The sequence below is a fragment of the Oncorhynchus mykiss genome, chromosome 16 (assembly GCF_057628025.1).
Source record: "Oncorhynchus mykiss isolate SJ-2025 chromosome 16, ASM5762802v1, whole genome shotgun sequence".
Lineage (NCBI taxonomy): Eukaryota > Metazoa > Chordata > Actinopteri > Salmoniformes > Salmonidae > Oncorhynchus > Oncorhynchus mykiss.
In genome coordinates this window covers 66,265,001-66,274,022 of record NC_143037.1, presented here as the reverse complement: position 1 = coordinate 66,274,022, position 9,022 = coordinate 66,265,001, and the positions used below count along the sequence as shown (strand labels likewise).

General features: G+C 42.0%; 1 long non-coding RNA gene across 1 annotated transcript; it reads right to left on the bottom strand.

Annotated features, from left to right (window-relative positions):
• Positions 1-457: 457 nt before the first annotated feature.
• Positions 458-1,787, bottom strand: LOC149976962 (uncharacterized). The gene is made up of 2 exons (XR_016487484.1): positions 1,090-1,787; positions 458-839 (listed from the first exon to the last, which is right to left on the bottom strand). It is a non-coding gene; the product is annotated as an uncharacterized LOC149976962 (long non-coding RNA).
• Positions 1,788-9,022: the final 7,235 nt, after the last annotated feature.

The window sequence follows — 9,022 nt, the reverse complement described above, 5'->3', positions numbered from 1 at the left end:
ATCTGCCCAGCACAAAGGCGTCGTTGTGCCTCCCTAGAGCTTCCTTTAGGGGATGTGTGTGTGTGTGTGTGTGTGTGTGTGTGTGTGTGTGTGTGTGTGTGTGTGTGTGTGTGTGTGTGTGTGTGTGTGTGTGTGTGTGTGTGTGTGTGTGTGTGTGTGTGTGTGTGTGTGTGTGTGTCTGTGTGTGTGTGTGTGTGTGTGTGCATGTGTGGCAAGGGATGAGAAAAAGTTTGCCCCCGCAGGCCCCCCACCTACCCAAAGATCCCCCGACACTCCAACTGTCCTCCTCCCTTTACACTCCCAAGTACACCTCAATATATCAAGGACACCAAGGAGGGACAAGATGGCTTTACTTCATTCTCAGGCATCCATAACATACCAAAGAGGAATTTGAGTGTGAATATTGTCATGTGGTTGTGTGTATATACAGTATGAGTGAAAAGTTTGGACACACCTACTCATTCAAGGGTTTTTCTTTATTTTTTATATTTTCTACATTGTAAAAACTATGAAATACACATAGAATCATGTAGTGTTCAACAACTCAAAATAGATTTTAGATTTTAGATTCTTTAAAGTAGCCACCCTTTGCATTGATGACACTCTTGGCATTCTCTAAACCAACTTCATGAGGAATGCTTTTTGAGGAGGTCCCACATATCCTGGGCACTTGTTGGCTGCTTTTCCTTCACTCCGCAGTCCAACTCATCCCAAACCATCTGAATTGGTTTGAGGTTGGGTAATTGTGGAGGCCAGGTCATCTGATGCAGCACTCCATCACTCTCCTTTTTGGTCAAGTAGCCCTTACACAGCCTGGAGATGAGTTTGGGGTCATTGTCCTGTTGAAAAACAAATGATTGTCTCACAAAGTGCAAACCAGATGGGATGGCGTCCCGCTGCAGAACGCTGTGGTAGCAATGCAGGTTAAGTGTGCCTTGAATCCTAAATAAATCACAGACAGTATCACCAGCAAAGCACCCCCACACCATCACACCTCCTCCTCATGTTTCACGGTGGGAACCACACATGCGGAGATCATCCCTTCACCTACTCGGCGGTTGGAACCAAAAATCTCAAATTTCGACTCACCAGACCAAAGGACATATTTCCACTGGTCCAATGTCCTTTGTTCGTGTTTTTTGGCCCAAGCAAGTCTCTTCTTCTCATTGGTGTCCTTTAGTAGTGGTTTCTTTGCAGCAATTCGACGACCATGAAGGCCTGATTCACGCAGTCTCCTCTGAACAGTTGATGTCGAGATGTGTCTGTTACTTGCTTCTCATACCAAGATGGCATAGCAGTCCGACGTCCTTTGTCCTCATATTGTCGTGTCCCGTGTATAAATATATTTACATCTTTCTTCACATATCTTTTATATATTTTCTTTTCCAAAAACTCAACTTCAAAACATTCTCCTGCAACCCGCCTCACCAATTAAAAAATAAATAAAGTATTATTTACCTCAAATATGAAATCCACAATAGAAGCTAGCCAGTTTATTGGCTAATGTAGTATTCAGCTAACCACGGTTTTGTGGTCATCAGCTATCCTTTAGCTCGAAAAGCTATCGCCAGTTTTGTACAATGCGACTCAGACCAGAACATACCGGGCTAATTTTTCTCTCCATATCACTGGATTTCAACCGCAAGCTCTGGACATTTACACCTGGATCTTGCAGCTAGCTGCTATTCGTGTGACTATTGGCTTACATCGATCACGGAGCAAACATCAATTATTATTACATTTTTGACCTTTATTTTACTAGGCAAGTCAGTTAAGAACAAATTATTCTTTTCAATGACAGCCTAGGAACAGTAGGTTAACTGCCTGTTCAGGGGCAGAACGACAGATTTGTACCTTGTCAGCTCGGGGATTTGAACTTGCAACCTTTCGGCTGCTAGTCCAATGCTCTAACCACTAGGATACCCTGCCGCCCCAAATGGATTCCGGAGCTAGCGAGCTGAAGAGTTCCATCAGCCACTCATGGGCCACAATCATCTATCCGAATCCGTTTTACTGCCAATGCAGACCCCCACCGGGCCTTCACGACTGGACTACCGCCGTTATCTGCCCGAGGGAGTTATCCAACTGGCCCCTCCATTGCGACGTTACCTGGATGCCCATCTGCGGCCCGCTAATTGTTAGCTGTCTTATCGGCTGCTATCTGAATAGGTCTATCGGACAATTTTTCTTGGGTCACCATAACTATATCTATTTTGCCAATTGGATTTATCCCCTCTACCACACAGAACCCCACTAATCTACCGACGGAAATGCACGAGGTGGCTAAAAACAGACATCCATCCTATGCTAGCTTGCTATCGATGGCCCGGCTAGCTGTCTGAAACGTCATTACCCCAACCAACCTCACTACTCACTAGACCCTTATGATCACTCGACTAAGCATGCCTCTCCTTAATGTCAATATGCCTTGTCCATTGCTGTTCTGGTTAGTGTTTATTGGCTTATTTCACTGTAGAGCCTCTAGCCCTGCTCATTATACCTTATCCAACCTTTCAGTTCCACCACCCACACATGCAATGACACCACCTGGTTTCAATGATGTTTCTAGAGACAATATCTCTCTCATCATCACTCAATACCTAGGTTTACCTCCACTGTATTCACACCCTACCATACCTTTGTCTGTATATTATACCTTGAAGCTATTTTATCGCCCCCAGAAACCTCCTTTTACTCTCTGTTCCGGACGTTCTAGATGACCAATTCTCATAGCGTTTAGCCGTACTCTTATCCTACTACTCCTCTGTTCCTCTGGCGATGCAGAGGTGAATCCAGGCCCTGCAGTGCCTAGCTCCACTCCTATTCCCCAGGCACTCTTTTGATGATTTCTGTAACCGTAATAGTCATGGTTTCATGCATGTTAACATTAGAAGCCTCCTCCCTTAGTTTGTTTTATTCCCTGCTTTAGCACACTCTGCCAACCCGGATGTTCTAGATGTGTCTGAATCCTGGCTTAGGAAGACCATAGAAAATTCTGAAATCTCCATCCCAACTACGGCATTTTCAGACAAGATAGAATGGCCAAAGGGGGCGGTGTTGCAATCTACTGCAAAGATAGCCTGCATAGTTCTGTCTTACTATCCAGGTCTGTACCCAAACAATTTAAACTTCTACTTTTAAAAATCCACCTCTCTAAAAACAAGTTTCTCACTGTTGCCGCCTGCTACAGACCACCCTCTGCCCCCAGCTGCGGTCTTGACACCATATGTGAACTGATTGCCCCCCATTGATCTTCAGAGCTCGTGCTGCTAGGCGACCTAAACTGGAACATGCTTAACCTGTTGCGACGAGCAATCCCGTATCCGGGATCCTATTTATAGCCTCAAGCGCATTACCATAACGCAACGTTAACTATTCATGAAAATCGCAAATGAAATTAAATAAATATATTTGCTCTCAAGCTTAGCCTTTTGTTAACAACACTGCCATCTCAGATTTTCAAAATATGCTTTTGAACCATAGCTAAACAAGCATTTGTGTAAGAGTATTGATAGACTAGCATAGCATTAAGCCTAGCATTCAGCAGGCAACATTTTCACAAAAACAAGAAAAGCATTCAAATAAAATAATTTACCTTTGAAAAACTTCAGATGTTTTCAATGAGGAGACTCTAAGTTAGATAGCAAATGTTCAGTTTTTCCAAAAATATTATTTGTGTAGGACAAATCGCTCCGTTTTGTTCATCACGTTTGGCTACGAAAAAAACCTGTATCCAGGAGTGTAATTATCTCCGCAAGCTCATTAGCATAACGCAACGTTAACTATTCATGAAAATCGCAAATGAAATGAAATAAATATATTAGCTCTCAAGCTTAGCCTTTTGTTAACAACACTGTCATCTCAGATTTTCAAAATATGCTTTTGAACCATAGCTAAACAAGCATTTGTGTAAAAGTATTGATAGCCTAGCATAGCATTAAGCCTGGCATTCAGCATGCAACATTTTCACAAAAACAAGAAAAGCATTCAAATAAAATAATTTACCTTTGAAGAACTTCAGATGTTTTCAATGAGGAGACTCTCAGTTAGATAGCAAATGTTCAGTTTTTCCAAAAATATTATTTGTGTAGGAGCAATCGCTCCATTTTGTTCATCATGTTTGGCTACCAAAAAAACCCGAAAATTCAGTCATCAAAACGTCAAACTTTTTTCCAAATTAACTCCATAATATCATAATATCCTCAAGGTGTTTTTCACATATCTCTTCGATGATATATCGTTCGTGGAAGTCTGGTTTCTCCTCTGAATCACATGGAAGAATACTTGCAGCTGGAGATTACGCACCAATTTCGACGCAGGACACCAGGCGGACACCTGGTAAATGTAGTCTCTTATGGTCAATCTTCCAAATATGCCTACAAATACGTCACAATGCTGCAAACACCTTGGGGAAACGACAGAAAGTGTAGGTTCATTCCTTGCGCATTCACAGCCAATGGAAAACAGCGCCTCAAAAATTTTGCTCACTTCCTGTTTGAAGCTTCATCTTGGTTTCGCCTGTAGCATCAGTTCTGTGGCACTCACAGATAATATCTTTGCAGTTTTGGAAACGTCAGAGTTTTTTCTTTCCAAAGCTGTCAATTACATGCATAGTCAAGCATCTTTTCGTGACAAAATATCTTGTTTAAAACGGGAACGTTTTTTATCCAAAAATTAAAAGAGCGCCCCCTATCTCGAAGAAGTTAACCTCTCTGGGATATGTGGGATGGTAGTGTCCCACTTGGCCAAAAGCCAGAGAAAATGCAGAGCGCCAAATTCAAATAAATTCCTAAAAAAATCCAACTTTCATGAAATCACACAAGTAAGATATCAAATTAAAGCTACACGTGTTGTGAATCCAGCCAACATGTCAGATTTCGAAAATACTTTTCGGCGAAAGCAAACCATGCTATTATCTGAGGATAGCACCATAGTAAACAAAGAGAGAGAAGCATTTTTCAACCCAGCAGGCGCGGCACAAAACATGTCCCATAAACATCACAAATGGTCCTTTTGTTCAATTAATTCCGTCCATATATATCCAAACTGTCCATTTATTTGGCGCGTTTGATCCAGGAAAACACTGGTTCCAACTTGTGCAACGTGACTACAAAATATCTCAAAAGTTACCTGTAAACTTTGCCAAAACATTTCAAACTACTTTTGTAATACAACTTTATGTATTTTGTAAAGTAAATAATCGATAAAATTGAAGACGTGTTCAATACAGGAAGAAAACAAACTGACGCTAGCTTTCTGGTCACGCGCCTCTATCAAACAGTACACATGAAGTGACCCTCGTTCAAGATGGCCATACTTCTTCATTACACAAAGGAATAACCTCAACCAAATTCTAAAGACTGGTTACATCCAGTGGAAGCGGTAGGAACTGCAAGCAAGTCACTTAGAAATCTGGATTCCCAATGAAACCCCATTGAAAAGAGAGTGACCTCAACAACAAAAAATCTGAATGGCTTGTCCTCTGGGTTTCGCCTGCTACATAAGTTCTCTTATACTCACAAACATGATTCAAACAGTTTTAGAAACTTCAGAGTGTTTTTTTACCCAAATCTAATAATATACATATCTTATCTTCTGGGGATGATTAGCAGGCAGTTGAATTTGGGCATGCTTTTCATCCAAAATTCCAAATGCTGTCCCCTATTCTAGAGAAGTTAACACCTCAGCCATCCTACAATCTAGGTTTGATGCCCTCAATCTCACACAAATCATCAATGAACGTGCCTGGTACCACCCCAAAGCCGTAAACACGGGCACTCTCATAGACATCATCCTAACCAAATTGCCCTCCAAAAACACCTCTGCTGTTTTCAACCAAGATCTCAGCGATCACTGCCTCATTGCCTGCATCCGTAATGGGTCAGCTGTCAATCGACTTCCACTCATCACTGTCAAACGCTCCCTGAAACACTTCAGCGAGCAAGCCTTTCTAATCGACCTGGCCGGGGTATCCTGGAAGGATATTGATCTCACCCCGTCAGTAGAGGATGCCTGGTTATTTTTTTTAAATGCCTTCCTCACCATCTTAAATAAGCATGCCCCATTCAAGAAATTTAGAACCAGGAACCGATATAGCCCTTGGTTCTCTCCAGACCTGACTGCCCCTAACCAACACAAAAACATCCTATGGCGTTCTGCATTAGCATCGAACAGCCCCCGTGATATGCAACTTTTCAGGGAAGCTAGAAACCAAAATAAACAGGTAGTTAGAAAAGCGAAGGCTAGCTTTTTCAAGCAGAAATTTGCTTCCTGCAACACAAACTCAAAAAAGTTATGGGAGACTGTAAAGTCCATGGAGAATAAGAACACCTCCTCCCAGCTTCCCACTGCACTGAGGATAGGAAACACTGTCACCACCGATAAATCCACTATAATTGAGAATTTCAATAATAATTTTTCTACGGCTGGCCATGCTTTCCACCTACCCCTACCCCTACCCCGGTCAACAGCACTGCACCCCCCACAGCAACTCGCCCAAGCCTTCCCCATCTCTCCTTCTCCCAAATCCAGTCAGCTGATGTTCTGAAAGAGCTGCAAAATCTGGAGCCCTGCAAATCAGCAGGGCTAGACAATCTGGACCCTCACTTTTTAAAATTATCTGCCGAAATTGTTGCAACCCCTATTACTAGCCTGTTCAACCTCTCTTTCTTGTCATCTGAGATTCCCAAAGATTGGAAAGCAGTTGCGGTCATCCCCCTCTTCAAAGGGGGGGGACACTCTTGACCCAAACTGCTACAGACCTATATCTATCCTACCCTGCCTTTCTAAGGTCTTCGAAAGCCAAGTCAACAAACATACAAACATTTGCTCACATTGTATATAGACTTATTTTTCTATTGTATTATTGACTGTATGTTTGTTTTACTCCATGTGTAACTCTGTGTCGTTGTATGTGTCGAACCGCTTTGCTTTATCTTGGCCAGGTCGTAATTGTAAATGAGAACTTGTTCTCAACTTGCCTACCTGGTTTAATGAAGGTCAAATTAATTAATACATTAAAAACGTGAACTCTGTGAAGCATTTATTTGGGCTGCAATCTGAGGCTGGTAACTCAAATGAACTTATCCTCTGCATCAGAGGTAACTGGGTCTTCCTTTCCTGTGGCGATCCTCATGAGATATAGTTTCATCATAGCGATTGATGGTTTTTGCACTTGAATAAACTTTCAAAGTTCTTAACATTTTCCATATTGACTTACCTTCATGTCTTAAAGTAACGATGGACTGTCATTTCTCTTTGCTTATTTGAGCTGTTCTTGCCATAATATGGACTTGGTCTTTTACCAAATGGGGCTATCTTCTGTATACCACCCCTACCTTGTCACAACACAACTGATTGGCTCAAACGCGTTAAGATGAAAATAAATTACACAAATGATCTTTTAACAAGGCACACCTGTTAATTGAAATGCATTCCCGGTGGCTACCTCATGAAGCTGGTTGAGAGAATGCCAAGAGTGTGCAAAGCTGCCATCAAGGCAAAGGATAGCTAGGATAGCTAGAATCTAAAATATTAAACATATTTTGATTTGTTAAAAAAAATGTTGTGTTACTACATTATTCCATATGTGTTATTTCAAGGTTTGATGTATTCACTATTATTCCACAATGTATAAAATAGTAAAAATAAAGAAAAATCCTTGAATGAGTAGGTGTGTCCAAACTATTGCCTGGTACTGTATTTTGAGTGATGTGATTGTATATGTAATCATGTTATGGTGTATGTGCAGCATGGTTTGTAGATGTGGAAGATTGCATTCTGTCTGTGTTTGTGTGTGTGTGTGTGTGTGTGTGTGTGTGTGTGTGTGTGTGTGTGTGTGTGTGCGCACATGACTGTGTGTGTTTGTGTGTGTGCCAGAGTGTGTGTGTGTGTGTGTGTGTGTCGGGGGGGGGGGGTTGTGTGTGTGTGTGTGTTGCAGTGACAGGACCATCAGCCTCAGTCTGGGTCAGCAGTTTGTTTAGCATCAATTAGAGGCTCTGTGTTCCTCAACCAAAGCGTGAAGGCAGTATTAACATGCAGTGTCACATTCCCACCAGAATATTATCACACACAGCAACTCATCTGGAACAGGCCGTGAGTATGTGTGTATGTGTGTGTGTGTGTTTTTGTATACAGTACATTTAGTTTCCTCTCCATCTATACTCATTGAAATAACATTGAATAATTGCCCCAGATAGGCATCAGAAACTCCAGCCAGCTCTCACAGTCTCACGTCAGAATTAGACGTTCATCCTTGTTTCTCAGAAGTTGTTGCAAATGTCAAATTTCAAAGTGTTTAAGATTAGGTTTAGGCATTAACTGTGAATTCTAAAGGTTCAGGGTTAAGTTTTGGCATTAAAGAGAAGGGTTAGGATTTGGGATAGGCTTTAAACAAAAATCTCAAAAACAATTTACTATCGCTGAATTCAAACTTGCAACCTTTGGAATCTGACACATTTGCCATCCCCATACAAAACACCATAGCACAACCAACCAGGTATCAGTGCTCACTGTTGCCCCTAGTGGCCAGTTTCCACGTCCCAACGTCCTCAGACATGGATTTACGTCGGATACTGACTTGTATCACGGTGACCTGGCTGGAAACCACTTCTCCCATGTATCTCCCTCTCTCTCTCTCTCTCTCTCTCTCTCTCTCTCTCTCTCTCTCTCTCTCTCTCTGTCTCTCTCACGGTGACCTGGCTGGAAACCACTTCTCCCATGTATCTCCCATGTATCTTCCATGTATCTCCCTCTCTCTCTCTCTCTCTCTCTCTCTCTCTCTCTCTCTCTCTCTCTCTGTCTTTCTCACGGTGACCTGGCTGGAAACCACTTCTCCCATGTATCTCCCATGTATCTCTCTCTCTCGGTAAATGAACGGTAAATATTACACTCACAAATTTCCAAAATAATAAATTATGTCTATATACAGTGTTGTAACGATTTGCAAATAGTGAAAGTAAATATGGGTTGTATTCTCTCTCTCTCTCTCTCTCTCTCTCTGTCTCTCTCTCCCACTCTCTTT